Genomic DNA, 12,500 nt, shown 5'->3' on the forward strand with positions numbered 1-12,500 from the left:
TTCGGGAACTGGCGATTTTTTATTGCCGTGATCAAGAAGGTTAACACCAGATAAGGCGTGATATTTCAGCATACCAGTCGCGATATCTAATCGAATCTAAGATTGAAATGGCGTTCTGAATTCTTTCGGTTCCAGATAGAAAGAAACAGAAAAAAAAAAAAAAAAGAAAGGATGTGATTGATTGCCATTCAAATCTGAAGACCGCGTGGAGAAAGTGTTCCGGTTTACATTCGGCAAATCAAAATGAACGGCTAAAATTAATCTATCGTCTGGTTTCATGCGCGAGATCACGTAAAAGGCAGCCATTCTTCTTAACATGGTTTCTCTCTTTTGCTCTCTCATTCGCGCACGGAAATTTCTTCGTACGGGAATTTTATGAAGCGAAGGCGGCTGCAGACCATTTTCTTTGTTTAGTTCATGTTCGTAGGCGCAAATTACAAACCTAACACTTGGAGCAACATTTCCACTACTCTAGAGGGGCATGAACTGTAGACAGTGCACGCTTTCTCATTTATCCAATCGCTCGCAAACACATTGCATTGCTAGTCTACAGTGGCAATACAAAGTGACGTTTCACCATGCACGTCGAAGTTCATTACCAGTACCGCGCCAGCATCGACCGGCCGGCGAAGCGACGAGCTCAGCAGCGCATGCGCAAGGCCCGACACCACCCCAACCGAGCTTCCCTGCTTATCGGAGAGAACAAGTGCGCGTGAACACGGGCGCGTCTGAGTATCTGGATTTAAAAAAAAAAAAAGAAAACAAAGAAAGCGTTTCCGAGATATTGACAAAGACAAGTGGTCGCGGTCGCTCTGAATCTTATCGTATTATAGAAAACGTGGGAAGGCGGCGCTTCCTCGAGGGTCAGAAAGTACAATCGTCGAACTAGGTGGCAAGTGGAGTACATCCTTTTTCTTGGAACGGTTTGCAATTGACTGCTTGAATGTGCCGACCACGCGTCGCGGGTCGCGTATAGAGCCAACCGTTGGCAAGCACGCGTCTAGCGTAGCAGCAGAACCGATCGCGGTTGCGATAACCCATCGTTGGCAGCGAAAAAGAAAAACACCCACACGCAGTTTGTAGCAATAACCGTACAAATCAATGTGGTTTTAAATATAGCTTCACTGGTCACCCAAGAAGGGCACCGAAACTTTCTCATGACGCACACCGCTGTAGTCCACAAAGAACAAAGCGCACAAAATAGATATGATACAGCCGCACCGCATTATTTCGTGTTTTCAGCATTTCATTACTTTCGTGTGCATGCGCGCTAGGGCCACGCAGGCCAGGAGTAAAAGGCACGAAAAGAAAAAAAAAAAAAAAAATGATACGCAATCCTAAGCTTTGACTTGACTGCTGTGGCACTCGCATTTGTGTTCTTTACCTTAGGCGAACGCAATGCGCAAACTGAACTGGAATTTCCAATAATGGAAATTCCTGTTTGGCTCATATTTGCGTTTTTCGCCCGAGCAAGCGCTTCACTGCACTACGCTTTGCCCCTTCAACGTGGCTACACTGCCCGGCAGGCGTGTTCTGCGTAGGGCCGAACCTGCAGGCAAAAAGCATGGGCGCCGCCATCTTGTTGAGAGCGGCGCCAGGGACACAATCGCGCCTAGCTCATTGAGTTTTCCCCCAAAACTGAAAAAAATTTGACTTCATTAAACGAGAAAGATGCCACGAGTGCCCCAACAAAAAGCTTTGAGGATTACCGAAGGGTAACTGAGGGCGACGCAACGGGCTCTGGAAAGAAGGATGATGGGTGTGGCGTCACGGGGGGATCGGAATAGAGCAGATTGGGGTGTGCGAGAAGAAACGCTCGTTAATGACACCAAAGTTTAAACCAGGAAAAACAAATGGGCATGCGCAGGGCATGCAATCTGGGGGGAAGATAACCGGTGGCCATTAAGGGTTACAGACTGAATTCCAAGAGGAGGGAAGCGTAGCAGGGGGTGGCAGAAAGTTAGGAGGGCAGATTAGATTAGGGACTACATGGCGACAATCGGCACCTGACCGGGGTACTTGGAGGATCATGGCAGATGCCTTTGCCCTGCAGTGGGCGTAGCCAGGATGATGATGATGATGATGTTCATGATGAAAAGGTAGCAACAGGTCTTCGTAACATACAGGTTAGAAAGATGAGGCACCTTTTAACCCTTGAATATATTTCGCCACATTTGGGCATACGACAAGTTTGTTTTCGAGGCGCTCGGTCCCACTGCTGCGAAAATGTGTACACAAAGGCTGCACAGTAGTTGCCAGAAATCGGGCACTCTATTTTTCTTTCATAGGGAATCTTTCTTCCACTTGGGCAGCGGATTTCGGCGGCAGGGCGAGCTTGCGTGGCCGCGGTGGTTTACGGATCCAAGCGATAGTGAACTCCAAAATCCAGTGTTGGCTTTGAGTGGGATTCATATTGATTGCGAACCCCACGGCTAATCCTACCCCCCATCCCCCCAAGTGGCTCTTTACAGGAGACAATCATTCAGAGACATCGGACAAATAGGAATTCTGGTTCTTTCTTTTGCTTTCATTAATTTTTCTCGAAGCCCATAACTAGAAATTTGCTGGAGCGGCTGTCCCATTTGCGACGCAACAAGTGCGACGCTACACACAGATGGAGTGGCAGTTTAATTACTCTCGTGGTCCGCGAACCGGCATCGTTGCGTGTAGTATAGGAATGGTGCGTGTCAAGTCACTGCTCGCGTTGAGCTTGTGCTCTTCATTTTGATTGAATGAAGTCTCACCTAAGTGAGCGACACACGCGAGACAGATGCAATACCGGGCCGACCTGCGGCGGAGGTGAAGCAGGCTTCAAGCACTCCGCCAACTTCCAAAAATAGGTTTAATATCGTGGGTCCATATAGAACCCGTATCAGATATTAAGCTGATAAGAACAGATACTACACTTTGATCTTAGCCAAAAGGCCGAGAAGCGATGTCCTTCACTTCACTTCATTGTACTACTGCCTTGTGGGCGCCCTGCCGACATGGGTAACCTCAGCAACAGCGTGGGCAATATTATAAAATTCAGCCTGTGTACAGACTCAACGCTCCCTATCTCACGGATGAACTCGCAACGCCTCAGTCTTTCGCTGTTAACGAAACGCTGTCGCGTAGAAACACACACGCGAGACAGATTGCTTGTAACGCGAAACCAACCAAGGCAACCTCGTAGAAAACGGAACAGGCGAGCGGAAAAAAAACGCGCCAGGGGAATGCTTACTTCCGTCTGAATGCGACCGCTCAAGGTGACCTTCCTTGAGGGCTTCGTTTCAAGCCCGTGTGCAATTGTAATATACTACGCGCATTTCCTTCATTTCTTTTTATTTACCGCAAGGCCCACTGAAAATTTTGATACGGCACAGGCCGGGACGGATCGCAACGTGTCGATTCGACCGGTAGAATTAGGTAGCATGCCCCATGTACGAAGACGAGCAACATAGAAGTGAATGACAAAATAAATATAGAAAACGCTGCACACTCCTTCCCACCGGAAACATAGAGGGGAGAAAGATCGCCATCTGAAACACAGGCATTGTAAAAAAAAGAAAAAAAAAAGTGCTACCTCATCATCTTTACCATTACCGTGTGTGTGTATGTATATATGCATGTGTGTGTGTGTGTGTGTGTGTGTGTGTTTGTGTATTTATATATATATATATATATATATACGCACACATGCTAGCATAGCTTAAACGCAGCTGGAAAGCTCAGCCTTGCACAAGAACCACCCCCTGTCGCAAACCCCTTTGAAACATTCAAATGGGAAACACGAGTACAGCGAGGTCGTTCGAACCTGGCGCCAAAACGCATTAGCGCCATCTGTGTACGGAACTAGGAAAACCTGCGGACTTTGCAATACAGAAAGAAAGGTAGATGGCGCGAGCTAACGCTCCATTGCATACTAAGAACGAGAGTTAGTGAATAATGGCAGAAACGTCTTGGGAAGAGAAAAAAAAAAAAAAAAAACGCGCAACAGTTGTTGGCTTGTGCAAGCACTCTATGTTACAGCGATTAAAGAGCATAGCATCTTCTACAACAGCAGCTACAAAAAGAAGAAGAACGTGAGAGAGGGAGAGACACAGGCGTGTTTCTTTGGAATGCAGAGCATGCAGCACATACTATAAAGTGCCAAAGAGACGGGGAAAGCAGATGGCGCGAAGGTGTATGTCCTCAAAGCTTGAAAGCAATTTCTAAATTACAACATGTACCGAAGTCCACCTACTCTCATCAGGTTGCTCCCGCCTCCAGTTGCGTTTAAAGTGAAATTACAGTCGCCTCAAAGGCAGACAGAGAGAGAGTGAAAATAGGTACACTTGCTTCGCGCAGCTGCAGCCGTTCAAATTTTACAGCAAGAGCACTCCCGAAAGCACAAAGTCCGCTGCCGCCTGGGCGCAATGCGCTCGCTTCAGTAAATTGCCGTGCTGGCCTCGGCAACCAAGAGGTGTAGTGCGGCAGACTGCTGCATTGTAGCACACCGGAAACCGTGCAGACGTAAGCGATCGCCTCGACATCGCTGCGAGCGCTCGAAGAGACAAAGTCCGAAACCACGTGTGCCGGGGCGGTGCGAGCGCGACGCCTTTGACGCAACTTTTGCGTACAAGCCGCCGCACCGCCACGACGGAATCGCTGGCATCCCGCACGCAGCTGCATTGTGTCACGCCGGCAATCGTTGAAACACCACGCAGTCGTCGGCGTCGGCCCCGACATGGTTGCGAGCGCTGGAAGAGACAAAGTCCGAAACCGCGTGTGCCGGGGCGGCGCGAGCGCGACGCCTTTGACGCAACTTTTGCGTACAAGCCGCCGCACGGACACGACGGAGCCGGTGTCACCCTGCAGAGGGCTGCACTATAGCACGCCGGGAACCGGCAAAGAACCGCGCAGACGTCGTCGTTGGCCGCGGCGTTGCCGCGAGCACGCGAAGAGACAAAGTCCGAAACGACGTCAGCCGGGGCGTCGAGCACGCCGCCCGCACTGTTCGCACGCGTGCTCGGAAATGGCGAAGGGGCCGCGCTAGCGTGCCTTGAATCGGTGAGCGGCGGTACCGCGGCAATCGCCAGAGCTCGAATCCGCCCTGCAAAAGCCAAATATAGGCGCTCGGCTCGGCGCAGTACGCCGCCGCGTCGCACGAGTACGGCCCCATGGAGGTCTGGGCACTTATCGCTGCTACTGTAAGGGGCCGTACGGCCCCGGCCGACATTGTACCGTAGTGCGATTTTCGTCTTGCGCGTGCTCGTGGCGGTAGTCCGCGCACCGTTCCGAAGTCGACAATCGTGCCCACGACTACGCGAGCGCTGGAAGAGACAAAGTCCGAAACCGCGTGTGCCGGGGCGGCGCGAGCGCGACGCCTTTGACGCAACTTTTGCGTACAAGCCGCCGCACGGCCACGACGGAGCCGGTGTCACCCTGCAGAGGGCTGCACTATAGCACGCCGGGAACCGGCAAAGAACCGCGCAGACGTCGTCGTTGGCCGCGGCGTTGCCGCGAGCACGCGAAGAGACAAAGTCCGAAACGACGTCAGCCGGGGCGTCGAGCACGCCGCCCGCACTGTTCGCACGCGTGCTCGGAAATGGCGAAGGGGCCGCGCTAGCGTGCCTTGAATCGGTGAGCGGCGGTACCGCGGCGATCGCCAGAGCTCGAATCCGCCCTGCAAAAGCCAAATATTGGCGCTCGGCTCGGCGCAGTACGCCGCCGCGTCGCACGAGTACGGCCCCATGGAGGTCTGGGCACTTATCGCTGCTACTGTAAGGGGCCGTACGGCCCCGGCCGACATTGTACCGTAGTGCGATTTTCGGCTTGCGCGTGCTCGTGGCGTAGTCCGCGCACCGTTCCGACGTCGACAATCGTGCCCACGACTACGCGAGCGCTGGAAGAGACAAAGTCCGAAACCGCGTGTGCCGGGGCGGCGCGAGCGCGACGCCTTTGACGCAACTTTTGCGTACAAGCCGCCGCACGGACACGACGGAATCGCTGGCATCCCGCACGCAGCTGCATTGTGTCACGCCGGCAATCGTTGAAACACCACGCAGTCGTCGGCGTCGGCCCCGACATGGTTGCGAGCGCTGGAAGAGACAAAGTCCGAAACCGCGTGTGCCGGGGCGGCGCGAGCGCGACGCCTTTGACGCAACTTTTGCGTACAAGCCGCCGCACGGCCACGACGGAGCCGGTGTCACCCTGCAGAGGGCTGCACTATAGCACGCCGGGAACCGGCAAAGAACCGCGCAGACGTCGTCGTTGGCCGCGGCGTTGCCGCGAGCACGCGAAGAGACAAAGTCCGAAACGACGTCAGCCGGGGCGTCGAGCACGCCGCCCGCACTGTTCGCACGCGTGCTCGGAAATGGCGAAGGGGCCGCGCTAGCGTGCCTTGAATCGGTGAGCGGCGGTACCGCGGCGATCGCCAGAGCTCGAATCCGCCCTGCAAAAGCCAAATATTGGCGCTCGGCTCGGCGCAGTACGCGGCCGCGTCGCACGAGTACGGCCCCATGGAGGTCTGGGCACTTATCGCTGCTACTGTAAGGGGCCGTACGGCCCCGGCCGACATTGTACCGTAGTGCGATTTTCGGCTTGCGCGTGCTCGTGGCGGTAGTCCGCGCACCGTTCCGACGTCGACAATCGTGCCCACGACTACGCGAGCGCTGGAAGAGACAAAGTCCGAAACCGCGTGTGCCGGGGCGGCGCGAGCGCGACGCCTTTGACGCAACTTTTGCGTACAAGCCGCCGCACGGCCACGACGGAGCCGGTGTCACCCTGCAGAGGGCTGCACTATAGCACGCCGGGAACCGGCAAAGAACCGCGCAGACGTCGTCGTTGGCCGCGGCGTTGCCGCGAGCACGCGAAGAGACAAAGTCCGAAACGACGTCAGCCGGGGCGTCGAGCACGCCGCCCGCACTGTTCGCACGCGTGCTCGGAAATGGCGAAGGGGCCGCGCTAGCGTGCCTTGAATCGGTGAGCGGCGGTACCGCGGCAATCGCCAGAGCTCGAATCCGCCCTGCAAAAGCCAAATATTGGCGCTCGGCTCGGCGCAGTACGCCGCCGCGTCGCACGAGTACGGCCCCATGGAGGTCTGGGCACTTATCGCTGCTACTGTAAGGGGCCGTAGGGCCCCGGCCGACATTGTACCGTAGTGCGATTTTCGTCTTGCGCGTGCTCGTGGCGGTGTCCGCGCACCGTTCCGAAGTCGACAATCGTGCCCACGACTACGCGAGCGCTGGAAGAGACAAAGTCCGAAACCGCGTGTGCCGGGGCGGCGCGAGCGCGACGCCTTTGACGCAACTTTTGCGTACAAGCCGCCGCACGGCCACGACGGAGCCGGTGTCACCCTGCAGAGGGCTGCACTATAGCACGCCGGGAACCGGCAAAGAACCGCGCAGACGTCGTCGTTGGCCGCGGCGTTGCCGCGAGCACGCGAAGAGACAAAGTCCGAAACGACGTCAGCCGGGGCGTCGAGCACGCCGCCCGCACTGTTCGCACTCGTGCTCGGAAATGGCGAAGGGGCCGTGCTAGCGTGCCTCGAATCGATCGGCCGGGGGCCCCGTAGGGCGACAGAAAGGCAATTGTGCAGGAAACCGTACTGGCCATTAGCGAGAAATTGCCGTTCGCGCATTCGGTAGACGCGCTGCGCTTTCACGACTTCGGCATTGTGCTGCCGACGTAAGCTTTCAATCTTGCTCGCGGCGTTACGAGGCGGCACGATTTTCGCCAAACGCTCGTCGAAAGTGGCACGAGTACGGCCCCATGGAGGTCTGGGTACTTATCGCTGCTATTATATGGGGGTCCCAGAGAGCAGTCGCCCCCAAAGCGACCTGGGTGTTTGATATGCGGCGGGCTTCGTGCCCGTCAAGCGTGTCCCCGGTATCGCTCCCGTGGATCCCACAGCTGACGTCTGCAGCCTCATCCGCTTGATGCGTTAGGGGCTGGTTGTCGGACGACGCTTTTTCCACGATATCGAAGTGTGTTCCGCATCGTCCTCGGACGAATCAAATACGAAAGCGCCGAAGGCGCGGGCGTGACCCGTCGCCTAGCGGCTTTGCCGTCTCGGCTACGTTGCAAGTGTCGGTCGGTCCACCAGTGCTGCGGGCTCGAGAGAAACCGCAAGCCGCGATCGAGTCGACACAACCGGTCTATCGAGAATGTTGCGTGCTTCTTGCCGCGTGGCGATACCCGGCCCTGCGGGGAGGGCGCCGTAGCGAGCTCGAACGCCGTCGTCTCGGACTGTGCAAAGTGCTACCCTTTGCGAGAACGAAGCGTGTTGGGGCGCCTGAAGGTGGCCTCGGCATCGCAAAAACGGCGTCCGGCCTGCTTGAAAGGCTGGACGCGCAGTTGAACGATTACCTGGTTGATCCTGCCAGTAATCATATGCTTGTCTCAAAGATTAAGCCATGCATGTCTAAGTACATGCCGAAATAAGGCGAAACCGCGAATGGCTCATTAAATCAGTTATGGTTCCTTAGATCGTTTCTTCCTACTTGGATAACTGTGGCAATTCTAGAGCTAATACATGCAGTGAGCCTGAAGCCCTTTGGGCGACGGGTGCTTTTATTAGACCAAGATCGATCGGGTTTCGGCCCGTATTGTGTGGTGACTCTGGATAACTTTGTGCTGATCGCATGGCCACGAGCCGGCGACGTTTCTTTCAAGTGTCTGCCTTATCAACTTTCGATGGTAGGTTACTTGCTTACCATGGTTGTTACGGGTAACGGAGAATCAGGGTTCGATTCCGGAGAGGGAGCCTGAGAAACGGCTACCACATCCAAGGAAGGCAGCAGGCGCGCAAATTACCCACTCCCGGCACGGGGAGGTAGTGACGAAAAATAACAATACGGGACTCTTTTGAGGCCCCGTAATTGAAATGAGTACACTCTAAATCCTTTAACGAGGATCAATTGGAGGGCAAGTCTGGTGCCAGCAGCCGCGGTAATTCCAGCTCCAATAGCGTATACTAAAGCTGCTGCGGTTAAAAAGCTCGTAGTTGGATCTCAGTTCCAGACGAGTAGTGCATCTACCCGATGCGACGGCTCGGACTGAACATCATGCCGGTCCTTTCTTGGTGCACTTCATTGTGTGCCTCGAGAAGGCCGGTGCTTTTACTTTGAAAAAATTAGAGTGCTCAACGCAGGCGAGTCGCCTGAATAAACTTGCATGGAATAATAGAACAAGACCTCGTTTCTGTTCTGTTGGTTTTTGGAATACGAGGTAATGATTAAGAGGGACAGACGGGGGCATTCGTATTGCGGCGCTAGAGGTGAAATTCTTGGACCGTCGCAAGACGAACTACTGCGAAAGCATTTGCCAAGAATGTTTTCTTTGATCAAGAACGAAAGTCAGAGGTTCGAAGGCGATCAGATACCGCCCTAGTTCTGACCATAAACGATGCCAACCAGCGATCCGCCTGAGTTACTCAAATGACTCGGCGGGCAGCTTCCGGGAAACCAAAGTGTTTGGGTTCCGGGGGAAGTATGGTTGCAAAGCTGAAACTTAAAGGAATTGACGGAAGGGCACCACCAGGAGTGGAGCCTGCGGCTTAATTTGACTCAACACGGGAAAACTTACCCGGCCCGGACACTGGGAGGATTGACAGATTGAGAGCTCTTTCTTGATTCGGTGGATGGTGGTGCATGGCCGTTCTTAGTTGGTGGAGCGATTTGTCTGGTTAATTCCGATAACGAACGAGACTCTAGCCTATTAAATAGGTGCGGGGTTCCCAGCACCTTACAACCTTCTTAGAGGGACAAGCGGCTCCTAGCCGCACGAAACAGAGCAATAACAGGTCTGTGATGCCCTTAGATGTCCGGGGCCGCACGCGCGCTACACTGAAGGAAGCAGCGTGTCTTTATCCCTGTCTGAAAGGACTGGGTAACCCGTGGAACTTCTTTCGTGATTGGGATAGGGGCTTGCAATTGTTCCCCTTGAACGAGGAATTCCCAGTAAGCGCGAGTCATAAGCTCGCGTTGATTACGTCCCTGCCCTTTGTACACACCGCCCGTCGCTACTACCGATTGAATGATTTAGTGAGGTCTTCGGACCGATGTCCGGCGCGGCCTTTCGGTTGCGCCGGTCTGTTGGAAAGATGACCAAACTTGATCATTTAGAGGAAGTAAAAGTCGTAACAAGGTTTCCGTAGGTGAACCTGCGGAAGGATCATTACCGGATTGTGAAGGGTGGCGAGCGCCATTGTTTCTACCCCGTGTGGGTGAAGCAGCTCGCTGCGCCCGACGCTTTCCGCCGCTGGCCCCGCTTGGACGCGGGGACGGCTATACCCGAACATGCCGGGGACTGCCTGAATTTTGAGGGGCGCCCCGTGCCAAATTTGTTGCGCCCAGTGGACGCCGGCTGCAACCTTGGACGGTTGGCTTGGCCGCGCCCGCGGGTAGAAACGGCGTAACGCACACTGGGTGGGCTTTCTGTCCGCTTTGGCGCTCTTGCGCGGAATGGGAGTAAGACGACCCGACCTGCTGCTTTGCCCAGTACGAGGGGAACGGCGAAGCGTGCGGTCGGTCAAGGAACTGACGGTCGAGAGCTAATGCCGCTGCCGCTTAGTACACACACGGAACCGTGGTGCGAGCGCTCTCCCGTCCTCCGCGGCAAACGCTGCCGAGTCTGAAAAGGCTGGCGGCTGCCGGTCGCTTCCTGCGGCGAGTATGGAGTAACGACCCGACTTTGTTGCCACCCAAGTACTAAAGGAACGGTGTGGCGCTCGGTCGGTCATGGAACTGTCGGTATGAGGGTGCGGCTGCCAAGTACGGAAGGAACCGTGGCCTAAAGTGCTCTCCCGTCCTCCGCGGCAAATGCCACCGAGTCCGAAAGGGCCGGAGGCTGCCGGTCGGCTCCTGCTCGTGACGCGCGAGGTGTCGAGATCGCGGTTTAATGCGACGACGTCTGCAGGCTATTCGCCCGCCGCCGAGGGAAAGGCGGCGTTGCTGCGAAGTACCGAAGGAAACGCGGCTTTGCTACGTCGGAAGCGTTCTGCGGTTAGCGGACTTGTGCGCTTTGGGAAGGCGCCGCACGTCGAAAGAGGAAGTACGGACAGACGAGGGACTGTAGTCCCGGTTTCGAACGCACTTGCGGCCAGGCCCTTGCTGGCTTCGTCTTCCGCCTCAAGTAGACTTGTTGTGGCGCCGGCGCAGGGAGCCGTCCCTGGCACTGGCCGAGTGGTTTTGGAGAGCTGCGCGAGTACGCGCGCCGGGCTCTTGTCTTTCGTCTCAAGTAGGCTGTTGGATCAACAGCGGTTATGCTGCGGCGATCTGCCGATGCGAAAGTGTGTGTGTGTTTGAGGCCCTTCTATGAACCTACTGCTGACTGAAGCGAAGCACGTCGATGGGGGTGAAGCCCTGCCCGTGGCCGTGTAGCCGTTAAAGACTCCACAGCGGCTTAGCCCTAATCATGGCTCTGTCGCTCTTTGCAATTTTTAGTGGAGCGATGTGAACGTGCACACGAGACACACGGGTCCGGTGGATGGTTGGCAGGTAAAACCGGCTTCGAGTGCGCGCAAACGGCATAAGGTGCCTCGAGGGCAAGCGAGGAAGGCGTGGGCGCAAAACACACGCGCGAGTAGCAGGAGTGGAGTGCCATTAGGCTTTCAGCTGCTGAGACGCGGCCGCCGAAAGAGCGAGACTGGAGGAGCGCACGCCGAAAGGCGCTCTTCGAAACCACACACAGGGAGACGCCACGTGCCTAAAACCCTGGTTGTACTGTACTGAATTGAACAAACTATTTTTCACGACTCTAAGCGGTGGATCACTCGGTTCTCGGGTCGATGAAGAACGCAGCCAGCTGCGAGACTTGGTGTGAATTGCAGGACACACTGAGCACTGATTCTTTGAACGCACATTGCGGCCTTGGGTCTTCCCTTGGCTTCGTCTGTCTGAGGGTCGGATCACATATCAAGAGAGACTTCGGCGCACAGGGAACGTGCGTCCGTCGACTCGTTTTGACCGCGTCGGCATCATGGACAGTACGTTGAGCGCTAAAGCCACGCGCCAGCGGCCTCACGAGAGGGAGACGGTGGCAAACCGTTGTGCCAATTCTTCGAAAAGACGGAAACGAGGCAATACTACTGCAGCGTGACGAGTGCGCGCCTCTAGTAAGACCGCCGCAGGATGGAGTCGGATACCTGCAGGGAAAGAGCGGTCCAAGCACGAGGCGCGAACGTCTGTTGCCATGTAGCGCGCACGTTTGCGAGAGAGTCGGAAGCGCACGCTTGCGTGCACGGAAAACGTGGGAATGAAACGCCGGCCGATTCCCGCGCCGTGCGCAAAGCCAGCGCGATCGCAATTTGCGCTGTTTGCCTTCGAAGTACGTCGAGCTCCAGAGCTGGTCGCTCGTTCACGTCACCGCAGCTGTGTGGGCGCCCTTCCGGGCTTCGTCGCAGGAATGGGAATCGGCAGATTCTTGCGAGGAGCGGGGAGGAGAAGGGTGGCCCCCGAAAGCGGTTCGACGCGACAGCGCCGTCTGCGAGCGAGAAGAGTCACGGCACGGCGGAGAATTGCCGCGAAACGGAAAAT

The 12,500-nt window shown here is 55.7% G+C and overlaps 3 non-coding genes across 3 annotated transcripts; 2 read left to right on the forward strand and 1 right to left on the reverse strand.

Moving 5' to 3' along the window:
• Positions 1-2,745: 2,745 nt before the first annotated feature.
• On the reverse strand, positions 2,746-2,937 carry LOC140214684 (U2 spliceosomal RNA). The gene has a single exon (XR_011891618.1). It is a non-coding gene; the product is annotated as a U2 spliceosomal RNA (small nuclear RNA).
• A 5,391-nt stretch (positions 2,938-8,328) lies between these two features.
• LOC140214677 (small subunit ribosomal RNA) lies at positions 8,329-10,143 on the forward strand. The gene has a single exon (XR_011891611.1). It is a non-coding gene; the product is annotated as a small subunit ribosomal RNA (ribosomal RNA).
• Positions 10,144-11,717: 1,574 nt separating this feature from the next.
• Positions 11,718-11,870, forward strand: LOC140214683 (5.8S ribosomal RNA). Its single transcript, XR_011891617.1, has one exon. It is a non-coding gene; the product is annotated as a 5.8S ribosomal RNA (ribosomal RNA).
• Positions 11,871-12,500: the final 630 nt, after the last annotated feature.

This window comes from Dermacentor andersoni, unplaced genomic scaffold, assembly GCF_023375885.2.
Source record: "Dermacentor andersoni unplaced genomic scaffold, qqDerAnde1_hic_scaffold ctg00000573.1, whole genome shotgun sequence".
NCBI lineage: Eukaryota > Metazoa > Arthropoda > Arachnida > Ixodida > Ixodidae > Dermacentor > Dermacentor andersoni.